Source organism: Oreochromis niloticus, linkage group LG3 (assembly GCF_001858045.2).
Source record: "Oreochromis niloticus isolate F11D_XX linkage group LG3, O_niloticus_UMD_NMBU, whole genome shotgun sequence".
NCBI classification, from domain to species: Eukaryota; Metazoa; Chordata; class Actinopteri; order Cichliformes; family Cichlidae; genus Oreochromis; species Oreochromis niloticus.
This window is the reverse complement of record NC_031967.2, coordinates 12650896-12664121: the sequence shown is the minus strand read 5'-3', so window position 1 is coordinate 12664121 and position 13226 is coordinate 12650896. Positions and strand designations below refer to the sequence as shown.

The following is a 13226-nucleotide window of genomic DNA, read 5'->3' as shown; positions in this document are numbered from 1 at the left end:
GTCCCGATTTTTTTTCTTCCTCCAGCTCTCGCTGATGGCACTTTGGGAGGAAAGTGATAGCAAGTTGTGAGAAAGCAAAGTGGCTGGGCTTTATAACCTATTGCCTTGTCTGCCATCTGCAGGGATCAATTAGTCTTCGTTGTGTAATAGCTGAGAGCAGAAAAAGCTCAAAAATATATACTTTTTCTGGAGTAATAACTAGCTTCTAGTGGCAACAATGCAATGAATCTCTGTACTTGTCAGACTTACGGCTCATAATACAAGTGTCCACAGTTAAAGTACACAAAAAAGGAAAACAACTGTGTCCCTACCCATGTTGAAATGTTGATAAGCGTTATTGTAAAGCTTTATAATTTTACTAAACTATAATTTATCCCAGCTCCAGCTCTCCAGAAGAGAAATGCGCGTCCCCTGCTGTTGTGTCTGCACTGCTGTGATTGACTTGAGGAGAAATGGAGTGGAGTCCGTCGCACTGACACCATCAAAGCGCCATATTTAATGGATCGCACCCAAGAGGTAAACATGTATCTTTCTAGTCAGATAGTCTTTTCCCGTGCTATATGTTCACTCGGAACATCACAAAGTAAATCTTGTGAGCTAAATAATCAATGGCTTCCCTTCTGGCAGCCTCAGGGCTATCTGGCAGAGGACAGGGAGAGGGAAACTGTGTATGTTTGCTATGAAAAGGGAAAAAAAAACCTGTCTGTAGCATTTTTTGATCCTTGGAGGCAAGCGAGGACAGAACCATTTTCTTCCTTTACTAACTTTTTTCCCCCTTGGGTGACAACTTGTCACTGGTATCAGGAGGACAAATGTTAATTGAGAGGGACACCCGGAGATGTTCTTTTGAAAAGGGTCATTGCACTGGGAAATAACTGCACTTTATCAATTTTCAAAATGTTTTCCAATCTAGGGACTGGGTTTTGGCAGTTGAAAGAAAGCACTTTAAGACAATTTATCTCAAATGTATCCAGCTGGTCGCTTTAGGAAAAAAAACCCATCCAAGAATAACACATATTAAGGTTTTTCCATGATAGAATAGATCCTGTTTGATATCTCTCTCAAATGATTGTGTCCCTGCTCCATTTGCTGGACTGGAATTTACCATTTGCGCCTCCACATATCTCGCCGTCCTTGCTCTCGCTGCTAATGATTCTAATCTCCATGATAAATCATGAACATATGACTTGAGGTCATTATAATACTTCACTTCCTGTTTCCTTAATTTCCCATGAAATGTCTTGCCTGTGGACGCCTTTAGATAAGACAATTTTTATTTGAATTTCAGAGGTTTTTAATTTCATAAATACACCTATAAATCTAAATTCACACAGCTCAGTGTTAAATAAACCAACACCACTGCCCCGTGGCTCGAGACAGTCTGAGCCTCTGGACAGTGACTAAACAGTCTGAAAGTAACCTTGGATAGAAAATAATAGAAATATTGCAAATTTAACCAGAAGATAGAGTTGTTTGGATCATATCATACAGACTAGGCAAGTGCTGTATCACAGTGATGTTAGTCTTTGGACTGTGGCATCCTCCCACAAAATGGATAGATCGTGTTGCCCCAGAGTTACATGGTCTTCCACTAACTCATCACACAAATCATTTTTAAAAACAGGACATTTTTTGGCCTTTGCCTGCTTTTGTTGATTTTGCACAATGCACTGTGAAACAATAATAAAGAATTTTTAGTCTTAAAGCAGACCATGTCACAAAAATACAGCTGGCAACACATAATACACACATTCTAACCAGGGGCGTAATTTCCAGGGGGTTAGGGGGTTATGACCCCCCCCAACAATCAGAACCAACCAATATAACCCCCCCAATAAAATTATGAATTATCTTGCATAAATAGGCTGTTGTTTTTCTTTACTTATTTCAGGTATTACCAGCAAAATAGTTGCATGTTTAATCATCTGAGAATTTACCCAGATTTATTTATTTATTTAGACAGAGATCTGACCCCCCCAATGTTCAGCACAAAGTTACGCCGATGGTTCTAAGAGCCCACGCAAACACGAGAGGTAGTGTCACAAACACACAACCGCAGGGCGAACAAGTTCAGCCAAAGCTGAACGGACTGACTGACTGAAATGAACAGTGACAGCCTTATCCTGTTTTGTGCTTTTAAGCAACCTTGACTTCAGATATGCAATTTTAATAATTGACTTTAAAAGCCAGCTAACCATACTTACCAAAAAAAACAAAAAGCAATATTGTTTGAGGCTGTAACTCAGATTTGGTGGTTCGGTCCCTGGCTGCTCCAGTGTGCGTGCCAAATATCCCTGGGCAAGATACTAACCCCAAGCTGCTCTCCGACACATCCATCGGAGTTTGAGCACTTAAACATAGAAAAAGCGCTTGTATGGATTGGTGTAAATGGTTGAATGAGGCATGTTGTATGAAGCGCCTTGAGTGCTCAAGTAGAGTAGAAAAGCACTATATAAGAACCAGTCTATTAACCATTTACACAACAGGCAGAAATTTGTCTCCTTGAAGGGTGTTTGGGCTCAGCCTTAGAGATTTGGTGAAGCGCTAAGGACTTAGAGTAGGACCGTTAGTCCTCCACATTGAAAGGAGTCAGTTAAGATGAATTGGCCATCTGACTGGAATGCCCCCTGGAAGCCTCCTAGACGAGGTGTTTGTCCTACCAGGAGGATGACCTAGGCTAGACTCAGAACATGTAGAAAACATATCTCTCAGCTGGCCTGGAAATACATCGTTGTTTGAGGGTTGGAATTGGTGGCCAAAGAGATGAAGATCTGTGCGTTACTGCTTAAACTGCTGCCCTTTAGACTCACATCCAAATAGGCAACAGAAAATGGATCGCTATAGAGCCCCACTTCCTCTCTACTCTACTTTTGTTTTATTTTTTTATAATCATGTAACTAGTTGGTTTGGCTCAATCTACTCCTGTGGTTTACACCAACTGAAATTCAATGATTTCCTGTTTATTCATGTGAAATATTCTTGTGGATCCAGCTGCAGAGAGCACTTCAGTCTTTAGGGAATTTTACCTGCTGTTACATTTCTCAAAGGCTGGAAATGAACTAGTGAACAAGAATATTATTTCTCTTAAGCGGCGCTGCCTTTATTCAGCTTCGATTTAAGCAAGTTGCTCCAGCCACTTGCTGTACATGAGGTAATGAGTGTTACTACATGATTCTGATTTTAATCAAGAAAACTGTCAATACCATGGATGAGTCATGCCACCACACTACATACCTTTTTTCGAAAACGACAGAAACATATGAAGCAATAAAGAAAAAAAATTCTTCAAGAACACACGCACTGCAATGAAGCATTTGCAGAGGAGAATCTGACTGCTATTTATTAGCTCAGCCACAGCCTCACTCATGGAAACAAATGGAAAGTCTTAATCTGAATGCCATTATTTTGACAACAGCCATTTGTGAAGAAATCTGCAAAGACCACATTTGGGGTTGCTGAAAGCAGTTAGGTTGTTAAATGACTTTGGAATGTTCAGATTAATCTTAACAACTAAAAACTCAACCAAACTCAATTCGTCGGCAGGAATTAGCATGAAAATTTTATTATACAAAACTCACAAATAAATATTGGGTTGAAGTACAGCTAAATTTACTTTATTTATCAGGAAAATGCCTTTTTAATACTGTTTGTTATATTGAATGATGGAACTTCCAGTTTGATGTCTATTTTTCTTCCTTTTTCAATGCTTTGTAGAAAGTTTTACAACTTGCCCTTGTGTAGTTTGGTAGTTTTTTAAACGGATGAATCAAGCAGCCCAGCCTAAGTTACAGACAATCATTGCTGTTTTACTTTAAACATATTTATTCTAAGGTATGCTGTGCTGTCAAGTAAAACCATCTTTCAAATGCACATTATTTGGCAATTAATTTTGAGATGAGAGGGCACATGCTGTCAAAAGTATGGGAAGGCAATAGAAAGCACATAGTTTAAGTGTCCCTTTCCCATATGGTGTGTGCCCAATGAGGCCTTCCTAACCTCAGGGCAACATTATTTGCCCACTGTAATTCCCATCTTACTTTGTTGGAATACAGCATCCATTTTTACTTCACATTTGCTCAGAAATCTAGACAAGGCAATTGCATCTCGACCGCTGGGCCCTCATATTACTAGAAATTACACTTTCAATCGACCACCATGCAGCTACACTGTAGGCTGCCTCTTTTCTGATGATCGGCGGGGACAATTGAAAATACAATGGATTTTGGATGTCAGACAGTGGCTGTTGTGATCGGCATCGTAGATGGAATTTGATCCAAGGCTTTTGACTCAAAAGGTCCATGTGTTGAAGATGTGGCAATAAAATAACCTACATTTTTTAAAATTAAAAATATTGCCATGCTTTAAATGGTAAATGGTAAACGGACTGGTTCTTATACAGTGCTTTTCCACTCTACCTCAGCACTCAAGGCACATTATGGAACGTGGACAAACAGGAAATACATGTGCAGTCCTTTGTAGTTTTGTGCTGATTGTGACACCAAACCACTAAAACAATTGAAATTTGACCAGTTCTTGGATAGCCAGCTTCAGTCTTCCTCACTCTTAAGGTGTTTTTGCTAAATTCTTATTGTCAATGTTGTTTTTAATGTAATGGATCAATATTTGAGAGAATCCAGTGTGCCAGTGTGTGGAATTTCAAGGCAAACTCTTGCAGCTCATGAAAATCAAAAAACTGAAATTACTAGAATATTTCATTTTGGGTTTGAACAGATTATTCTCCATAAATACTGTGTATTTCTTGGGCTCGGTACGTGACCATCATAAACACATAAACACAAAAGAGTGGCTGTTTTGAATCAGATTTATGGAAAGCTGAGTAGAAGGGAAATGAGTGTTAGCAAAAGGTGCACAAGAAATACACTGTTAAAAAAAATCCTAGAAAAACAGTAATATTCTGGCAGCTGGGGCGCCAAAATAATACCAGAAAATAACAGAAAATAACTTTCGCATAAAAATACGGTTATTTTCAGTAATGACAATACAGTTTGTTGCCCTAATTTTACATGGGATTTTGCCTTTTCAACTGCTTTTAAACATTAAATTAGGAACATGTTAATGTGATTAAACAATGAAATTACCTATAAACAAGGTCAATGAATGTGGCAATATGAATAATAATACTTAAATGTACAGAAATATACAGTTAACAGTTGGTTTAAATAATAATGGATTGCATGCCCTGGGACAGACTGACAGAGGCGAGGCTGCCATATCGCACCATCCGCCCCTCTGGTCATCACCAGTAGGCGGTAGGTGAAGTGTCTTGACCAAGGACACAACGACCGAGAGTGTCTGAGCCGGGGCTCGAACCCGCAACCTTCTGATTACAAGGCAAACTGTATGGAATCAGAACGATGCCACCTTGAAACGAAACCGAAAAAAATATTGAAACCGAAAAAAAATGGATTGAAACTGAAAAAAAAAAAATTGTAAGCGATTTTTTCGGTTTCAATATTTTTTTCAGTTTCGTTTCAAGGTGGCATCGTTCTGATTCCATAAAACTGCCAACTCTTGAGCCACGATCGCCCTAAATAGCAATAATAATAATAATTATTATTTGATGTAAAAAAGTTTATGAGAATCATTTTATATATTTTTCCATAGCATTACATTTGAATTTAACAGTTCAATCTTTCAAATAACGGACACATATTTGTGAAATCATGATACATTTGTTAATGTATTTTAACAATCTAAATATGCATATGTACAGACAAATACATTTAAAAAACAAGAAGATTATGTTTTATTACATTACAGTGATTTTACGTTAATTTACATCTGAAATGTGAAATCACAGTCTATTTATGGAAATTAAATGATATTCTAGAAGAACAGAACAAAACTGTAAAATACACAGTAAAATACTTTTATATTAGGATTGTTTTTTACAGTGTAGGGATGATTTGAGCCTTGAAGGGAATGTCAAGAAAAGTAAATTCAAGAACCTGAAGGAGGCTGGAGTCAGTTCACCAAGAGTCAGTATGTGATGCTATGTCATCCGCTGGCGTTGGTCTACTGTATTTTACCGAGTCCAAAGTCAACACGACCGTCTACCGTTATATGGATCCAGTAATCTGTGATAAAAGATTCCCAACTAAGGATTTAGTTCCTTTTTTAACTGATCTTAGGAAATATTCTCAAAATTAGACACACTGGACTTCTTTTTTACAGCGTTACTAATTTTTCAGACACATTAGAATCCAGTTTATTTATTCAGAAAATAACCGAACAAACAACTCGCTTTGAAAACTCAGCAGGATAAGAGGGTGTCTTTTCATCTACTGTAAATGCGACGACGTGATTAAATAAACTTAAATGGTAAAAGTTCTATTACTTATTTTAATGTTCAATAGTGAGGACTGATTACGCTATTTGCGATATTGTAGTTAACCTAACAACAACAATAATGAGCTGAAAGAGTTGCTCCCAGCCTCCATTGCTAATATTCAAGAGCTGCCGTGTGGCTCATACATTAACTCTCTTTTAACGACAGCATGTTTAATAGAAACTATAACTGATTCAACTTTCATTATGAAATCTCGTGTTTCCATTCTGCTACTTCACCCAGAGCACTTCAAAGCCGCAATATCAACAGTTTAAATGTTCCAGACAGTTTGCTGAGTCTGACTCCACTTTTCACCGAAAAAGCCACGCAGACTCGTTTCAGGGCGGGCTGTGTATGTTTGCGTGTTTGAGGGAAAAATCAGGCAAGTCGCCCTGCTCAGATTACAGAGAGCTCATGTATTTATTTTGCTGTCACAAGTAACTAAAGGGAAACTGACAGACCCCGCTTTAGTATTTGTGTGTACTTGTGTTTTTCAGCAGATTCAAAGGACGTGCAGCTGTCTCTTTGTGGGTGTCAAGTGAGCCTAGTGCAGGAAGATATTACACTGAGGCAGGCTGTACTTTGAAACAGTGAGCAAGCCCCACTGGGAAGGGATTTATTTGTCAAGGGAGGGTTGGATGATTTTAATACTGCAAGCACTAATCAATAATTTAAATGATACCTGAAAGACACACTGTTGTTTTTCCCCCTATCTACGGATTAATAATGCTGGTAGCACCCAGTAATAAAGAGGTAATAACAGGGTAACAAGGGGAAAAAAAAGATTGTAATAATGTGGTAATTTCTAGGTTATTACTATGCAATTACCAAAGTAATAACCAAGTAACATCCAAGTAATATCATGGTAGCAATAATGGTTACAGTTGAGTAATATTACCCTGAAATCTATCTAACAGGATAATAAGAGCCCCAAAACTGGGGGTAATAATATTGAAATACAGCTCTGTAATAAAGTGGTAACATATGGATAACGTATTAAAGCTAACTTAAAGAAGCGTTAGATTATTAAATTACCACATTTGTATAATCTTGTTTCCCCGTTGTTACCCTACTGTTACCCCTTTATTACCGAGCTGTAATAGAAAGTGCTACCATTATGCTACTAAATAACGACTCATTTTCATGATTTTAGGTCTAATGTCAGATTAACATGCATCTTGATGTCTCTTTAAAAAGTAACCTGGTGCAGTACATGTGTAATTTCATCAACACCATCCTAACAGTCCAATATGGAGAACCGATCAAGACCCCGAAGCTAATTAGCTGATCATCAGCAGACTTCCAAAGGTCTTCCAAACTGTGTTTTTGGATTAATCCATAAACAAAAGTATGAAAGCGAGCTTTCACACTGGGCTAGAATCAAAGGTGTTCTTTATTATTCACAAACTAAACAACAAAGAAGCTTCTGCTATATTAGATTTGAACTTGGGCCCCAGTTGTTAAACATCTGCCAATCAGCCAAAGGCAAATCCCATCTGGGAGGTGCATAATAATGGAAAGCCAAGCATTTATCCGGTATCTGTCTGCAAAACAGTTGGCCTGCTGAGTTCATTTCAAATGCTTGTTTGATTAAATAGTAAGTGCCGAGTTAATTATTTTGGGAATTTTGATGTTGGACATATATTTGCTTCATTTTTTTTTTCATTAGGTATTAAAAAGATTAAAGACCATGACATTAGCTGTGAATAACCAGTGTTGCTGCCACAAGGGCAGCCCTGCCAAAGAGGATTCAGCCAGACGGGTTCCTCCCCCATGTAAAAAAGCACTCTCTTGTTATGTGCTGTGCCCCCCAAATGCAGAGCTTCACAGCTGACTGGGTTCTATCATCATTCCAGCTTCCTAATGAGTGATTGTTTGTGAGCTGATAAAATTAAATTGCAAGCCTCGCTGATTTCAGCAACAGGTGTTTTTCTGTGTCTCATAATAATGTAAGAGACGGGGTTTTCACCACCTACTCGAAATGATAATGTATTCTGCTTTACCGATTCTCTTGGTTTAACATTCCCCTCCCACAAGCGGCGAAAAAATAATAAAAATATTAACCAGCTACATGTTATGGCAGTTCATTATAATAAATAATATTGTTGCCGTGTGCAGGAAACAAAAGCTAAATAATTCACGATTAATATAATTTGCACTTTTACTTTATTAATTTGATCAGTATTCTTTAAAAATCCTATTAAATCAGATCATTAAAACTTTTGAAACTTACATCTACATAAGTTTAATATGAAATACATAGCTAGTGTTAATTATTGTAGAAACAAGTGCTTTTAAAATAGTTCACAGTTTCCCTACATAATAAATTACAGTTTCTCAGAGAACAGCTCTTAAAGCTAATGCTACCTCCCTGAATTCACACACAAGCCAGAGCGTCTACCTTCTGTGGTGCCAGCAATTAGTTTATTAAAGATTATTCCATGCAAGGCATTGTGCCTGCCTAGCTCGTGCCCTCTCTCACCACAAAGCAGACACTAAATAACAAGTATAGTCTAAAATGAGTAGGAGCAGGCAGGGAGATGATCCGGATCTGGATCAGGGTTTCAGGTAAACCAATTATGGTTTAACAGTTTGTAATCAAAGAAACATGAACATTAAAGTTAGTCAGAGAAACACAGCCTTTCAAAGTCATATTTGGCCATGGGTTTATTTATGTCTAAGAAATCTTAGGTCAGAATAAGTTAGTGGTGTAAGATCTGATTCAATATTTCTAACTGCTCTGAAAATAAAGGAGATACCTGCTGTTACCCAGGCTATTCATGAGTTCATCATTTTTCCCTCTGCCAAGGCAGGTATGTTTTTGGTAGCATTTGCATGCCTATGCGCCATCTTTCTGTCTGTAAAAACAATATCTCAAAAATTTTTGAATAAATCTGATAAAACTTTGAAGAGGTGTAAAGGGGGGACCATGTTAAAGAGCCAGTAAAATTTGGCTTACATCCACTGAGGTCTTTAAGGTAACCTAAGTGATTTATTGTTAACCCTTTAAACTACGATTCTTACAAGTGTCAACACATAGGAAGCACCATAGAGCTTTTTATTAAAATTACGTTTCTTATTGCCATTGTTTGTATTGACATACAGGTAATATGGAATGATATATGGGAATTGTAATTACAGTTGCAGGGGTTATGTGCCTAGAGCACCCACGAATTGGGAAGAAAACTTGAATTTTGGATGAGGTTTTATAGTTTAAACCTTAAATATGCATATGTGTGGCATATTCCACAATTCCGAGCTGCAGTTTTTGCTCCTATTGCTTTGTGTTTTCTCTACATTACTAAAACATGTATGCAGTATTATATTTTATATCAAAAATGAGCAGAATTTACATTAATATTTATGTAGTAGATTGTTTATTTATAATATAAATGTATTATTTATTTAGTTAACTATATTGGTCTCAATAATTGAGGTTCAAACACATGAAAAATTATGAAAAAAGCCATGCAATTATTAGTTAGGTCCTAATGAAAAATCAGAGAATAACTGAGAATGCAAACTATAAACCATGACTTTGTTGGGGTATTGCATTATTTTATTATTGCTTTGTTATGTATATTACAGTAACAAATGATCACCATGTAAATACATCACAGTTTGACTGCATGTACAATGTATTTATTGTACAATGTACAATGAATACGTTTTTTTGGAAAACAAAATAAACTTGAGATGAAAAACTTTTATCTCTTAATATTTATTACTAAACATTTAAACAAATTTACTAAACACTGAAATGAATGCTACACGTGTACCATATCCACACAAAAAAATAATGAAAGAAAACAGATGTACAATTTTAATTAAAATTGTACAATTGTAAGTGAAAATGGGTTTAAACAGGGCAAAAATATGCAATTTGCACTTGTTTTATGGCACTACAACCTTCTTAACGTACAAAAAGAACAAAGAAAACAAAATGAATATATACAAATTATAGGTATAGACAGTGTTAGGTAATAGTATTATAATACAAATTATAATACTATTCCTTTAAAAGTAAATACTACCCAGAGAATGAGATGCCTTGGTGGAGGTTCTATTGAAGTGTTTTTTTATTTGTATTTAATTTTTTTAAATTTTAAAAATAGAGAAAAGACTTTCAGAGCTTCAGCTACGAGGATGCGGGAAGTTCTTGTATTCTAAAAATGTTAAGAGCAAACTTATGTGCCCTGCAGTATGGTGAAGATTAGCTACTGCACGGCCACAAGTTGCTTGGTGTGCTCATAGAGACATGCAGTATCACTGTTGACCAGTTGTCGGTCCTATTATAACGACCTGGCTTGGCATCAAACCTGAATTTCGGTTACCATATTCAAAAGAATTTCGGCTGCTCATTCATCCAAGGTACCTGTTAATGAAATCAAATCTGCAAGTACTTAATATGATAATCTCAATTATGATCAATTGTTGGGGTGTGAATATGGCATGACTTCTGTAAACAAAAGTAGTTCTGCTCAGTGGCAGGATTCACTTCCAAGCCTTCTGAGAAATAAAATGTTTTAATAGCCTCTTTTCCTGTTAATGATATTCCATTCGTTCTTAACACACCATTGCACAGATATTGAAACCATTCATTTCTGTAATAGGGAAAAGGACTCCACAGAGAACTCAATCTGATGTTGTATTCTTGACAGTTAGTTTTCTGTGATAACAGTTTTTACATCCCGTGCCGTCATCTGTTCACTAGATTTGCTGGTTTTAAAGGTTTTCCTACGGTTTGATGTTTTGGTGTTGGTCAGTTTAATTTTCCATCCAGGAAATCATTTCAAACTGGCATTGCTTATCCTCCAGTGAAGCACTAAAAAAACCATTAAAGTGTAATATCCAGTTTTGGTAAGTCAAGGATTTAGCATCACAGGTCAGCAATGGCAGTCTTGTCCATACAAACCGCAGCCCAATGAGTGTGTATTTGCAGTATGAGTAGTATTCACTGAAGAGAGAACTCTTGCGCTCTTGCCGTGACCGCAAACAAGCATTTCTGAATGCCTCACCTAAGAATAGAAACCATCCACATCAATATCCAAGTGTCCTTACTTGAATAAAATATTGCAAATGCTGGATGATGTTGGTTATACTCTTGTGATACCCTACCCTCCTCGACTGGATTTATTCATAAGGTCGTTGTCTGGCACTGACTCACAGTGGAAAGACAGACATTCACTGAAACACTTCTGCTTCGTGATTCCTCTCTTTCATTAGCTCCCCCCCCCCCTATTAATAGTCTTGGTTACTTATAAAAGGCTCAAATCAGTTTGAAACCTTATGCAACCGCATCAGTACATTTCTTAGAGCGCTCCATGTAATCTAGGACTGTGATGCAATGTATGAAGTCAGCAGCAGAATTCCCTCGAGCCATGCACTGGATCCAAAACAGCATATCAGGCTAAAATGAGCTAAAGGTGCACGCGGCACCTGCGGGGCTTTATTGAACGCATTACCTGCAGAGTTATGTAAAAGCCTGACTCAGATCGATGGACAACACATTAACCTTTGCCCCTTAAACATAACAGGATCGATGAGCTCAGTTAAAACAGCCCACAAGACTTTGCCAGTAGCGTTTAGATGGGAACAACCTTCATTAAACAAGGTCTAACTGAATCACGGGAGGTCATGCAGGCGTCGGGATTTTGAGCTGTGATTTTTGACTGGTGTTCTGATTCATCCCACAGATAATTCAGTGATGTGTGTCACATCTGCACAGTGCAGATGTGCAAAAGTAGCTTATGTTATTGATTTTTTTTATATTAAGCAGTTGAGGAAAAGCTATCATATGGATGAAGACTTAAAGCAGGGATGTCAAACTCATTTTATCTTGTGGGTCACGTATGATTGTAAGTGGGCAGGACCAGTGAAACGCGTCTTTCTATGAGCGTAAAGACCTTTAGAGATATTTTAATACAAACAAAGAAGTGCAATTTTAGCAACACATCTTAGATATTCTAAATAAGATAGAATAGCTGCTTTGGGCTTTAATTGTAAAGTGTAAAATTATTGTAAATTCATCAATTTTACAGTCTTCACATGCTTCTGTATATTTTCTGATATATTCATCTGTCCTTGAATCTCTGGGGTACCCCGCCCATTCTGACAAATCTGCCAATAGAGACCATTTGAACACACTTATCTTTTTGTATACAAATTGGTTTGAACCACGAAAGGACAACAGATTGTACTTATCTAGGGACGATGTGCATGTGTGCGTGTGTGTATTTGAGTGGCAGGAGCACACTGCCAGCACATTTTTTAAATTACACTGCGCTGCAGAATGTGAAACTGATTTGTCATAACAAAACAACTGTCAACAGGTTAGGATTTGTTATGTTTAATGCAGCTCTCTGGGGTAATGCTGTTGCCGCGTAGCATTGCAAAGTGCTGCGCTGTTATTGCAGTGCTGGGTTGGAAGGAATATATAATATAGTCGCCCAAACATCACCAAACTAGCAGCCAAAAGGTGGCCGCAGAGGGGTAAACAATGAAATCTATGTACAAACACTCCTACACCAACTCCCCGTAACACAACATGGAGTGAATTCCAGCTGGCACTGCAATAAAAATGGACTACCAGACAGTATTCATACATTTCCACTATAGTATTATGTCCATGGGATACACTGCAGAGCCAGCATCGCATCCACATGGTTTTCAAAGAGGTTTTATACCATATTTAATACAGGCTATACTGTCTATACCTTTCATGGATTGATGCGGACCATTCTTTTCACTCCTCATGTACAGGGAACAATCGAGACACGTCATCTCATCAGTTAATTTCACACTTCGCTTGATACTTTGTGATGCAATGGGAAGCGTTATTGCTGCTGTCTTGCGCGGTCAGCCCAATCACATTCGC

General features: G+C 37.5%; 1 long non-coding RNA gene across 1 annotated transcript in view; it reads left to right on the top strand.

The window, feature by feature from the left end:
- Positions 1-365: 365 nt before the first annotated feature.
- LOC112843097 (uncharacterized) overlaps positions 366-13226 on the top strand; it is a 67936-nt gene continuing 55075 nt past the window's right edge. The window contains exon 1 of the long non-coding RNA XR_003215224.1: positions 366-516. This is a non-coding gene — a long non-coding RNA (uncharacterized LOC112843097). The remainder of the gene's footprint in view (positions 517-13226) is intronic.